The sequence below is a fragment of the Etheostoma cragini genome, chromosome 1 (genome assembly GCF_013103735.1).
Source record: "Etheostoma cragini isolate CJK2018 chromosome 1, CSU_Ecrag_1.0, whole genome shotgun sequence".
In the NCBI taxonomy this organism is placed as follows: domain Eukaryota; kingdom Metazoa; phylum Chordata; class Actinopteri; order Perciformes; family Percidae; genus Etheostoma; species Etheostoma cragini.
The window spans coordinates 18,815,358-18,829,377 of NC_048407.1; the positions used below are offsets into that span (position 1 = coordinate 18,815,358).

General features: G+C 38.3%; 1 long non-coding RNA gene across 1 annotated transcript; it reads right to left on the reverse strand.

Annotated features, from left to right (window-relative positions):
• Window positions 1-854: 854 nt before the first annotated feature.
• Window positions 855-10,775, reverse strand: LOC117945565. The gene is made up of 3 exons (XR_004656836.1): window positions 10,764-10,775; window positions 2,571-2,578; window positions 855-945 (listed from the first exon to the last, which is right to left on the reverse strand). It is a non-coding gene; the product is annotated as an uncharacterized LOC117945565 (long non-coding RNA).
• Between the last annotated feature and the right edge of the window lie 3,245 nt (window positions 10,776-14,020).

Here is a 14,020-nt window from a genome sequence, read left to right on the forward strand (position 1 = left end):
GCATGCGCTAATATAGAATGAGAGTGATGAGTCTTTGAAAAATGATCGGTTGCTGGCACGGCCATATGCAGCTCATACTGCTGACTGCACAGCTAACGAAAATACATCAAAGTCTTTCATACTGTAAAGGCATGTGGTTGAATACGTCTGATGCATCAATGCTGAAACTAAACTGACAGCTTGAATTAATACATTACAGTCAAATATCAGTTTATCCATAAAAGTACAGCCTGTCCATCTTTATAAGAGTCAGGTGCAAATGTGAGTTTTTATTAACATGTTATAAGCTGTAATGTGACAGCTGTGCAATAAACATTACCCGGTACTTTAAACAAATGACAGCAGTGTAATGAGGCGAGTGTCGTGAACAGTAAATGTAGCCTAACAGATCATAACCTTTATTTTTTATTACTGTTGATCACAGAGAATAGCATAAGTAGCATTATGTTGAATGTTTTCACTATATGTGTGTAGTAATTTTATAGTTTTCTGTCAAATGTTTGTCTGTGGCTGTCATTGCTGCCAATGTTGGTTGGAACTATCGTGAAAAATACTATTTTAGGTATGGTTTAATTAAATAGTTAATAAAAGTGAAAATAAAAATAGCCCATTTTACCATGTAGATGTAGCATTAGTTGAATAAAGATGCATTCATTCACCCACATTGAGGTTAGTTTGACAGTGTGGCTCCGCTCATCTAAATGCACACGCCATATGGTTTGTTACACAGAACCACATAGGAAACCTTCATAACTGTTTGGGAAAGGGTAAGCATCTGGCAGGTTATTGGATGAACCTGACAAGATGGATTTTCATGATATGTGATCCTGCGTTTTTCACGTGATCTGGTTTTTAAGAAAAAACTCAGGAGCAGCACAACTCATTCCACATACGTGAAGAAGGTTTGGGAGACTTTGATGACTTACACAGGAGCATTCCATGAGTCTTAAGCGGGCAGTGCATATGAACCATGATGTGTTATTGTCTGCAGGACAAGATGTCTGTTTGTGTTGCCAGATGTGAATGAGACTAATACAGTACAATATCTCATGGGAATGGTTCTCAATGTTAGTAGTATAGCATTCAGTAATTGAGTCACCAAAAACAGTCATACCGAGTAGCTCTCACTGCAACCGTTCTTCTACAACTATTCAACAAGTCTTTCGGTCCAATCGTGCTGCACGAGGTAGCCCATTTCCTAATTGATTCTACCACCACTCCAATGGAGGCAATAATGAGCTAGATTACTACGCATGTAGTAGCAGAAGAAGAACAACTATCTATCTATCTATCTATCTATCTATCTATCTATCTATCTATCTATCTATCTATATATATATATATATATATATATATATATATATATATATACTATAAGTATGTGTATGAGACTGATTGAGCGACTCATGAGTTCTGGAGTGGTCTTTGAGCTTGCAATGTTTCCGGCTCTGAGTCAGCGGGTTGGAAAGTTCCTATAACCTGTCTTGGACTGTCTCTCTGCTCAGTCAGTCATTTGAGTTGACTTGTGGAGTTGTGCTTGCCTACAAAATTGTGAGTTATAAAGTTTTTGGTAGCTTAGATGGCTGGGCCTAGTAGTACCTAACATTGAAAGAGGTTTGTGTGTGGAGCTGTTGTCATTTTAGATTGAATTTTAGTAGGGCTCAACTGATCCAAGTTAATGATACTAGAGACTCGCGACTCAGGAGTTCATTTGAAGACACTGGTGAAAGTAGAGGGTGAGTCACGAATGAAACAGGTTTACAACGGAGCATACACCAATCAAACTCAGCTTGAGCGCAGCAATGAGGTAAGAAATCAGGAGTGAGTGGGTTCATTGGCGCATGGCACTCAACTCGACACCAGGAAATCATTGTGGTTAATCAACCGGCTCTTAGGTCAGTTCGTCAACACCAATGCAGAGTTCAATCAGTATTATGGTTTACATGCTATAAAATGGTTTATGTAACCTCATGAATGTTCCTAAGGTAAGTAGCTGTATACAAACACACACACACGCACACACACACGGTAAAGCATCATTGACCTATACATTTCATGAAAACATCTGGTCACACCCTGCATGCCCTCAGTGCTGTAAAATGGTTTGTGGTGTACAGTCTGCTCTTTCATACATCAGTAGAATCTGATTTACACTTCAAAGCAACACAGCGAGGGACAGAGGGGAGGTAGAAAAGAGCGAGAGAGAGGAAGAGGAAAAGAGAAAGAAAGAGAGCCTGAGTGGCTGCTGGCTTAGTTTTGATTTGATTTTCATTAAGCAAAAGAACATAAAAGCAAAATCCATTAAAGTGTGAATCTTTGTTCCCTGTGGTCACTGCAGGTTAGTTTGTCTCTGCCATCAGGGCAAGCAGAGAGGAGCTCTCCACACCCAGCTGGTAGGGTTACAGATCCAGGCGCAGCTTTGATAAGCATCTCTAGCTTCCAATTACACAACTACTTCTGTTTCTTTAGTTTGTTTCCTTTGTTGCTTGGAAGAGGCATGAGCAACTAACATCTGCCTCTGCTGAAAGTGCACTGCTTCCTTGTATTAGAAGCTGCTATGAAGTTAGGACAGTGAACTCTCTGTTTTGTCGATGTATATATGTAAATGGACTGTTCTTATGTAACATTTTTTTAGTCTCAACAACTACTCAAAGCACTTACATAGTACAGGAACCATTTACCATTCACACACTATGGCCGAGGTGCCACCTGCTCATCAGATAAATGATCACACACATTTACACTCTGATGGCACACTTTGACGGTTCAGTGTCTTGCCCAAGAAAACTTTGACATGGGACTGCAGGGCCAGGGAACCACCAACCTTCCGATTGGCAGGCGACAACTCTGCCACTGAGCCACAGTTGCATGGTTGTGTGGTTTCAGAGTAGAATCTACAATAGAGATCTAATTATGATTTTTTTTTTGTGTGTGTTTTTTTTTAACAATTAACAAATGACCAAACTGATAAAAAAGTCAAATTGTTATGAGGCAATACATAATGATTTCTTGCACTGTTTAAATGTAGTTGACTAAAAGGTTATCTCTGCAGAAAACAGCTTTTCTCCATAAATAACATACAGACTCTATAGAAGGCCTTGGAATAAGCTTTGTAGCCAGACACTGACTTTGTTCTTTTATTCGCTAATTCAGCATCATATCAGCATCTAATATACGGTAAACCATTTATGCCTGACAAACAATATGGGACCATATGTTGCCTGACAGATGTTCAGCAGAAATGAGATGACAAGACAAAAGTGCTCATTTGGTTTAAGTGTAATTTGGAGAGAAACTTTCCTGACTCAAGTTGTCCTTTAGACCATCAAAGGAAACAGGGAGACAACAAAGAGCTATTTATAGGGAAACAAACAGGTTATCTTTCCTCCCTACATTGCAATTATTGTTGTGTTTTTAATTTATGATCAGAGAGGTTGAAACAGTAACCCAACAGGAACATTAAATAACAAGCCTTGCTCTTTAATTGTCTTGATCATGAGGTTTAAACAAGAGAAAAAGATGAGTCTTGATGCAAAGTTATTTCTGACCTGTTTAGGCATAAGAGGGTTTTATACAGTTTTGGTCTTCTATTCTTATACCCACAGCATCTCCATGCCAACAGTTGTCACAGTTTTGCATGACAGAGGAATTACTCCCAAATTAGCGATGTAATTATATTTTAGTTATACATGCAATAAATGACTACTACCATGGCAAAATCATAATCTTAATTTAACAGATGCTCTCCATGTATACCTACTTCATATGTCATATTGTGTTTGAAAGTCTACCATATAATGACAAGTCATGGACAGAAAAACAACAGCACAAGTTGTTTTAACAATGGCATTGGCCAAAGGAAGGGATTGTTAGTACATTGTATATACAGACCTCATCTGAAATTACATTTTTATTTTTAACGTTACCTGTCTGTCCACTTCTTTGCACCTTTTCTAAAGATACTTAATTATCAAAAATCTAAAAACAACACCTTTACTGGTGTTTAATGTAAAAGTCCCTGTAAATTATTTTGAAAGTATGAAGCTTTAGTAATATGCATTTCTAGGGACATCTATAGTCAATGCCTGAACCTGTGAGATCCCATGACTCACAGCTTTAATTGTTGCAAGAACACCAGCAGTGTCAAAACAGCCTTCGTTTTTATTTCTGCCACTAGATGCTAGATAAAAAGAACACCTTTCCTGCTGTAAACACTCTGCTGCTCTATTTCAGGGTGTTATGTGCTGTTAATGTTAGCATATATGTGTTTTTTGAAATCTCTGTTCACCAGTAAATGTCAGTCATGTAGTCTTCAAACTAATTCTTCCCGGATAATACACAGCCATGTCTAGTAATGATGTTCCTAAAATTTGTTTTTCTAATTATTTTGTGGTGGAAAACGTAATGAAAAGGCAATGCTTTTTTTGAGTGAATGAAGTACCACATTTATGCACTGCTCTGGAGTATCTGGGAGGTAGGTATAAAAAGCGCAGGACTTTAACACCAGAGACCAGGGTTCAGAAGCTGAGTAAGGTTGGGGAAAAGTTGTGATTTTGGTTAAACAATGAAGGTACTTTATAATATGCAAATCTCAAAATTGACACAAAAATAATCCCTCTCAATCATCACTTGTGAGCTACTAGAAGTGTTTGGCAGTGTGTGTATCTGCAGAGACCCTAACACTCTGGAGCCTTTGGGCCCCAAGTGTTTGTAGAACCTCCAGCCAAAAACATAGTGCAGGTTGTGCGGCCATTTCACATCCAGTTTCAGTTCAGTTTAACAGACACATAGACGGGATGAAGCTTTGCAGTCATACAAAATCCAGCAATATGGCACCTTCATGCGGAGGTGTGGGTGTGTTTATTTGTGCTTTAGAACGTGAATGTCATGAAATAAACTTTTTACTTTTTAAAATAACGTTCTATTTGTTTAGCGCTGGCTCTCTTCATTTGCTTTCTAGCTCTCTTGACCACTGCTTCTGTCTCTCTTTCTCTCTCTCTCTCTCTCTCTCAATGTCTCTGTCTGTCTCTCTCTCTTCCACTTGCTGACTCAATGAGCAGGGCAGAAGGGGCCAACTTTAAACAATGTGGGGTTACAAACAGTAACTGATACCTCCTAAATATTATCTTTTTAATAAAGTTAACACGCTGTGTCTCTTCCCTTTTGACTTGCCATTTAATGTTTAACCAAGACAAGGATCTTACCCTAACCTTAATCAAAGTGCTGTCAGTGCCTCATCATAAAATGCAGAAGTTATGTTGCAAGAGCGCCAAACAGAGAACTAGAACATATCAGTAAACATTTTTTGGATTTGCTCTGATCATAAAAAAAACATAAATCAGGTGCAATTCCTTTTCTATCCAAACATATTCTCTGTTTTATATTGGTAGTTATGCATATCATTTTATAGGAAACAGTGCTATAATACATTTAAATTGATTTTTTTGTCAACTGTAAGACCTGTGATACAGTAAAATGACACAAAGGGCAACCCAACACGTATTGTTGTGGTGTGGTGTTTTCAGTAGGTAATGTATTTTTTAAGTTTGCTGTTACAGCACGTAGCAGGCATGCACAACAAATTGCTTCAGATACAATTTTCAAGCAAGGAGGAGTTCTATAATCCAATCTAACTTTCTAATCTACAGTATATCCAATTCCTGGCTGAGACTTTCATCACAAAGATTATTAAAGTGTCATGCCATGAGTGAATTTAGGAGTGGTCTGTTTTAAGGACTAAGAAACAAGCTTTATTATTTATTATTTGAATTTATTATTCACACTCTAACATGCTGCAATATCAGATAGCTGCTTTCCCAAATGATCAACTTTTTTCTTTAAGATCCTAGGAGCTGTTGCTGGAGATATCGGTAGCACGTTAAAGCTCCAAAAAAATCAAATAAAGGACTAAATAAAATTGCTTGACATTACAGAAACAGATGCAGGAGCACCACAAAGGCATTCAAGTCAGACAAACTAACTGATACCGTCCTTGAGGCAAACTGTGCAGTAAAATTAAATTGGCTCCCACAAACAACAGCATTGAATCTTAATGCCTATTTGCAAATGGGATGTAATGGTGCCTGCTTGGTATACACGCTGAGCTGGCTAAATAGTTTCTCCCCCCGAGCTCCCCGCTGGGTCACTACGGGTGTTTCACACAGCATGAGCACGTTCAGTGGCATCATCAATGAAAGCAGCAATCCACATGCCGGCTCTATTTAACAGCCTGTCTGCCTGTACTATTTCTGATCAGAGAGTTAATGGCCTCTGCAGGAAGGAGTCAAAGGCATTTTGCTGAGCAAAGTGGAAGTTCTTAGTTTCCTGTGACCAATCAATGGTGTCTCTACATTCGCTTGTGCCGCCGTTAAACTAAAAGAAATCGGTGGTGAGTAGGCCTACATGTGACGTGTTCATTTTGGGACTATATTAAATCTGGTCCCCTGGTGCACAAAGTAAGATTTAAGTGTCTGCTAATGGGATATACCAATTGAAGAGAGGGTGAGTAGGACGTCTGTGTATGATGGAGGCGCGTTTGCAAGACTACAAGCAACGCTACAGGATGCCAACAATTTCCTGAAATGTGATACATAAATAAAGCTGCCTTGTCTCATATATAAGTAATCATTCATCCCATTGGCTGCTCAATTCTCAGAGACTCCATTTCAATCTTTATTTATTTTCCAAATGTTTTTCCTAAATTAACTATGATAAATATTTTATAGTAACAATGGATCACATTTATGTGAAAGGGGTTGCTCATAATGCAAATGGACTGCATTTGTATAGCGTTTTTCTAGTCTTAACGACTACAAAGCTCTTTTACATAGTACAGGAACCATTCACCAATGTTCACACGCTGTGGCCGGGGTTGCCATAGAAGGTGCCACCTTTTCATCAGATAAACATTTACACACATTTACAATCTGATGTGTAGAATCTGGGGCCACTCAGGGTTCAGTGTCTTGCCCAAGGACACATTTACATGGGATTGCAGGGCTGGGGATGAAACCACCAACCTACTGAGTGGCAGCCAATCACTCTACCACTGAGCCGCAGCCGTGGTTGTACCCAACTTTGCAACTCTCCTCGGCTTTACAGAACTTCATTGTATCTTTGCACTCCAACAATTTGGTTCACTCTCACCACTCTTATAGTTTAGTTTTCGGCTGCAGCAAGCAGCTGTTTCTAGCAATAAAGTACTAAAACCTACTACACAACGTGCTCAACATCAAACAGCAGACAGACACAGTTAACGAGTAGCTGGTGAACACTGTGGAGCATTTAGCAGCTAAAGAGCAAGACGTTTTCCTCAGTAGTTGATTAAGATCAAAACAGAGCTAAAAGAGAGTGGACATTGGACTGACATTACACCAGGTGAAACAACTTCAAACTAATGATCTGCATCTGCTGGATGTGTAAACCCATGTATCAAATTAAAGTTTGATAGGTACTATGTCAGTGTTGTTTACGTCTTCTGCCAGTGGCTAAAATATCAGTTATTGTAATGTGACTTTACATTTTGCTGTATTTTATTATGAGTTTTCATACTGTCACTGTTGTCATTTAAAAACTGCACTAGGAGGTTTTTCCTAAAATCTTGTATAACATTTAAATTGCAGGCAGACATCCATGGCTCTAGCACACGCTGCAAGCCGAAAATTAAAAACATGCAAACATGGTTATTTCCTTTTTATAAACCAAAAAACAACAAACGTGTGTGTTGTCTGTTGTGCCAACACTTCTGGCCCCAAAGTTTCAGCAGTGTTTATTAAATAGAAAACAGAATGAGATACAAACAGTCAGTGAATCAGTTGTGACTTAAACAACATGATGCTTATAAATTAATCTGGCACAACAATCTTTCAGTTATGGCCTTGTTCAAGTTAGAGTCTTGTTCTCTGGTTTTGCCTCATTACTATTTCATTATGTTTCTAACCATATTCGGAAACTCCTCCTCTGACGGCCTATTAAAGGTGCTCTATCACTCATTCTTCAGGCTACAACATTTATTGTCACATAAAGCAAACGTCTCTCACTATCCGGTAACTGCCTGTCCCCTGAGCACACTGTAAAAAAAATGCGGTCTTTGTAGACAGCCGAGGCTCCAAAAAAGCAAACAAAAAGGATTTGGAGGTGGGAGTTGGGGGGTTAGTGCGCGGAAGCACGCAAGGGAAGGAGAGGGGACGGGATGAGGAGAAGGGACGGACGAGCTAACCTCATTTTGTGTGAAAATACTTTGAACGTCAACAAGAAGTGCCGTCACCCAACATCGCTTAGGCCACATTTAAGGAAACTTTTTAAACCCCCAGTAGAGAATGTCCTGCCCGGAAAAGGCCCACATAAGTAATTTCAGTTCAAGCAGCATTTACAACTCTGGCTCCAGTGGCCATAGTAATTATGACGAGAGCAAAGCAGGAAGAAAGGTGTTTGAAGTATAAGAGCGCCAAGTTCTGCAAATGGAGGCAGGTTGGGGTGGTGGATGGGTTTTCTATCTTTACGGAACAGACAGAGCTACAACACGTTTTGTGTCATGTTCTGCCTCACGTTCTACATCACCTTCTGAGTCACGTTTGCACCACAATCTTTTTTTACTCACTCACTCTCTTAACTGAGTGGTTTTGGTGCCTTAACATAGCAAAACTGCAACAGTTACATTCTGTTGTTTGGATATGAGTATAAAAAACACTCCTGTGATTCGTAGTTCCTGCCACCTCTAGGGGCGGTGATTTATGAAATGCTCCTGTGGGTCGTTGTAGAAGGAAGGAATAAACCTATGGTTTAGAGGACTTGTTGCCACAGTAAGATGACAGCGGATTTTAAAGACTAAAAACATCTAAAACATAGATGAGGATGACACATGGTTATGCTGATTCTTGATTCTTGTTCTTTGTGTATTCATCAGATTTACAGTCAGTGAGCAGATGTAAGGGAATCACTGGACAGTGACCTTGAGGAGTGCATCTTGTCGACATAATTAATTCATTACTGTTCCTCCAAGTCCCATAAATCAACTTGTCACTCTCCAACTGGCAACAGATGTAGAGGACAGTAGACAATCTACATTATGTTGTTGTGGATGAGAGGACACGGGAGCCTGATAAGCATAAGTATTTTCTGCTACTTACAACAACATAATTTGCAGGAGGTGGTTACAGTGATTTACACTGTCCCTTAATATACAATATAAAAAAGGACCAAGTAATAAAATCTATGCCTTGACTGTTTTACAAGTATTTTCACCTCATAATACATATATCAATACTTACCCCATCTACCACACACATACATAAAAAATTAACTTCAGTAGTGCACCACAATAATTATTTTATGGCTTATGATATAGACATTTAAGCTTCAGTCTTTCAAGAAAAACTGCAATAGTTAAAATGGCCATTATACCATTCATATATTCAATGTATTCTCACAATTGCAAGCCCACATAGACGTATTAGATGGCCTTCATATCTTCAGTATGCTTTTTAACTATCAAAACAATAACAAGACAATAATTGGGAAATAATTAAAACACACACATTAAAATTTTAAATTTGGCTTATATTGTGATAATAAAAATAATATCTGAGTAATTGTAGGGTTTCTTTTTTTAAATAGGTCTGGAAAAACTTTATGTATGACAATTTATTCTCCCAGTTACAAACCCATTCACGGTCACGTGACCTAACTTACACTGTTACAAGAACAATTACACTCGCTAATAAAACAACAAAGAAAGGTTTGACTTTGTAAATCGCAAAAAAAGAAAAAGAAAATGATGAACATGTTAAACAAAACAATACGGCCGTTTCTTTTCTTGTTTTTTGTTGCATCTGTGTCTGACTTTACTGTCAAACAGCATCTCCCTGGATCTCATGTCACCCGTATTCCTGTGAGCTCTGATACTCCTCCAGGACTGTTCATGCAGAATGTTACCGCCCAGTAACCTGTGTCTGACCGACCAGTGTTTTGTTCAGGTCTGGACCTCTCTGAACTCTGCAGTCTCACTAACCTGACTGCCCTCCCTGCCCATGCACCCTCTTTAATCCTCTAAGTGTCGGGTATTAAAGCTCTGCACTTTAACAAAGGATGTCCTTCAAGCTTTGTGCTGACTGCTTTCAGGGTGTGATTTTAAAAATGTAAAGGTTATTGGAAAAATCATACATTGTTATTAGCACTCAAAAGACTGAACAAGGTGATAAATCACACCTGTATGCACAGATGAGAGGGGTAAAAACCTGTGTGATAAATACTTGCCTCTGGCTACTGAATTTGCTTATGCATGGCTCTCACGTCTCATAGATCTTTTTTTAAATATTAAAATTAGTAAATTCACGCATGTTGGTCACCTAGATTTTCCTTTTCTGCATGTCCTCCGAAATACAGTTCTTAATTTTTCCAACTCTAAGCTAAATCAATGTGTCAGTGGGACTAAATTAAAATTTCAAATTGTTTTTGATAAAAATACAAGTGCACAGAGGGGAACACTGAATATGATTGCAGAGCAAGCACAGTTGTTTTCTTCCTAGACTGGTAATGACTCCAGTGCCGGCTGGCTACCCTCCACATAATGGACTTAGTCAACCATTGATGCAAGAAACATAACTTCTCAAACTTTCCTCTATGTCCTGTCATAACACGAGAGCACTAGAGTGAGAAAGGCTTTGAATACTTCATCATAGAAGTACAGTAGCCTGAAATCCAGTCAGTGAGTTTTCAGTAACACTGTAGCCAAGGTGATGTAGCAACAAATTCCCAGACTCAACCTTGATCTAGGATTTTTTACCTGGTACAGGTTACTCTCACATTACCAAGGCGTCTGTTCAGTGAGTGAGGTATTTTCCTCACTGTCAGTCAAGTTATTGGAAATAGAAATGCTTTAACTAGAGTGTTTAAGAGCAGGATCACATCTCAAACTCCCCTCATGTGTCTACTGTGAAGGCCTTCCTGACCTGCATACTTGCTTGTTGCTTTTTTCCATGGTTCACACTCCCTATCCCTCTTCTCCCGTTCCTCTCTCATAGGGTCCTCTGGAGGTCTGCCAAGCTAAAAAAAAACATGCTTGATCTGCCTTTAGCCTTCCCCACACTGCTCCCCCATTCACTACTCACGCGTTTCTTGTTAAATCAAAATCTTCATGTACTTCAGTCAATAGTGTGGTCCTTGCTCATTAAGTGTTACTGGATAGTACAGGTCACAGGGTACGGGAACAAAACAGATCTCAGTATGTACGTCTTTGCTTGTGTTGCAGACTTTCACTGTGCCTCTAACACAGGAGGATTACCCAAGAGAATTTTGTCTCCACACTTAATAAAGGGAAAACAAAGTCATAGACTGAAAGCTTTCAGGACTATTACTAACCTTTTATAAATACAGCACATTGCACTGCAGCCTGCTGTTTCTGCAAAAACATGTAAGAAAAAAAGCAATAAAGTGAACATTGAAATTTATGGTCTATTAATTATGCCTCAAGGCTGACAATGCAGTTGTGGGTACATGATCTTGTTGAGCATGTCAATCAAACCGCTGTGTATAATATGTGGGCAGGCAGGGTATTAAAGAAAGATGAGGTTGTGTTTTGTTTTTTGACAGGACTGCACCATCTGTTACCGTATGTATAAAGTAGCTAAGTAAGTGTTCTTTCCTGCTAAGTTTAATAGTCCAAGATTCATTTAAAAGGTGTTTTCATGTTTAGAAGGATTCAAACTTCGCAAATATTACCCACATTATTTCTAAATTGCAAACAGGAAGGGAAGCAAGAAGAAATAATTTAGAAGTCATGTCATCCTCTGTTTCCTGACATCTGTCTTACACCAACTGACTAACTATGCAAAACTTCACGATATAATGTTCCACGCATGGCATGCTTCTGTTCTACAAATCACATCAATCAGCTTGTACATCTGCTTCTCTGCTTGAAATGTGTCATCTGCTACTGTAAGTGAGAGAGAAAGATTAATTAATGATGATGTGCAACACTGACAACCGGAGAGGAAAGCCTGAAAACACTCTGATTGTAACAAGGATTTTCTCACTTTGGCTTTGAAAGTTTAAAAGGAGTGCCTGGACTTGTTCTTGATGTTTTTGAGGAATAAAATAAAGATTTCTTTCAGTCAGTACTGGTACTCATTTCACTTTTGGGTCTTGAGATGAAAAAAGCATTAGATCAAACTTAACACGCAGTTAAGGTCTCGTAAAGGGCTGAACATAGCTTTCATTATTTATCTCTTTTGTTACTAATAAGCATTGTCAGCAAGTTTACTGCAGTCTGTTAATTCAGCAGCAGAACTTGATTGCTATGTAAGTCCTCATCTTATTAACAGTATGTTTTTCTCCCTCAGGCCAGTGCTCGCTCTATATTTGGAAAGCAAATAATCCCAAGCTATTTTCCCCAAACACCTCATTTGTACCCTGCATCTTCAATAACATTAGGTAGTCATTTTGCTACAGTGCAGGTAGTGTTGTTTTGATGTGTTCTTGTTTACATCATCAACAACAAATACATTCAAAAATATTATTAATGCACATGTTTACATTCAATATCAGGATACTGTTGTTCAAATTATCCAAAATCACTCACCTACTATCAAAATAGTGGAACTGTTTTCTTTTGCTGGTAAACCCAGTTGTGAGAGATATAAAAGGAAATGTTTCTTTTACATTTCAATCACCATTACCACATCCTTACCACATTTTCCCTTAAAGCGCTGTAGGTAATGTTAGTTTTCTACCAGCATTTGTCTAAAAAATCTTCTCTGGGCAATTTGTGGGAAAGTACATTTATCACTGACACGCTGGTGAAAATAGTGTTTTTTTTAATACACATTGAATTGGGCTGCCTTATTACAATAGAGGAACATCTAAACGTAATATTATACCTTAAAATCATCCCTAATTAGCTAAATTCCAATATGACAGCTGTTTCATGCTTAAATCTGATAATTCATCATTCCTCTAGGATTATATTTTACTTGAATGACTCAATAAAAATTTAGCGATTTAAACTCACATCAAGGACTTTGCTTGCAATCAAAATGAGGAGGGGTCCCACCATGAGCAAATTTCACTGAAACATGAAAGGCACAAAGGTAAGTATTTGCTGGCTTTCATGTGAAACATTTTTGGAAATCTTTATTTGAATTCTTTGAGAGGAAAATATTGTACCATGCACAGAAGGTGTTCTTAATATCATGCACACTGAGTTCGCTGCTGCAGAGTGAAAATGAAGTTTGCCTCAATGTTTGGACACCGAGAGCTCCCGGCACAGAGGAATGAAAGGCTTTACTTTATCAGTACATTTCGCTGCATGAACGAGAGGATCTACTGAGGCAGGACATTTCTTTTTCACTGCAGAGACTTCTAATTCTTTTGCTTAATTGCATTCAGGGATTCTATTGTTCAGTTTTTATCTGCCAGCTTTTTTCCTTCCAAACCATTTCCCCATTTACTCGTAGCTCCTTAACAGAAACCACACAGTGTCTGAGGCTGGACAATAAACCTCAATGAAGTTTATTAATTTGGGGAAACAAATGGCTGGGTACAAAAAGTGTGTAAAATTAGCAGTAGTTGCTGTCATCTGGAAAAACCTATTTGACTGTAACATGAGTCTTTATAATGGTTTTAGTGATGCAACTACAGTAAAATGGAAAAAAATCAATATGTATTATAAGAAAATATTAACTTTAAACAAGAAGTGTTAATGTTTTTCCTAGCGCTGTCAATCGATCATAATCCACAGTTAACTTGTGATTAATTGCAAAGTAATCGCACATTTTATATCTGTTCTAAATGTACTCAATGTACTGAGGCATAATTTTAAAGTTGTAAATGCTTTTATCTATTTATTATTATATTTATTATATATATGTATACATTTATTAGCTGTGGTGTATTCTTATGAATCCCACTTGGTTTCTTGGCAAGACCCGCCCTACGAAGCATCCGATTGGGTTTTCCGTGACTTGTTGTTATGGAGTTAATTTTGATAGCCCTAGTTTTTTCCTCTTAATACTTTGCTAGTGAA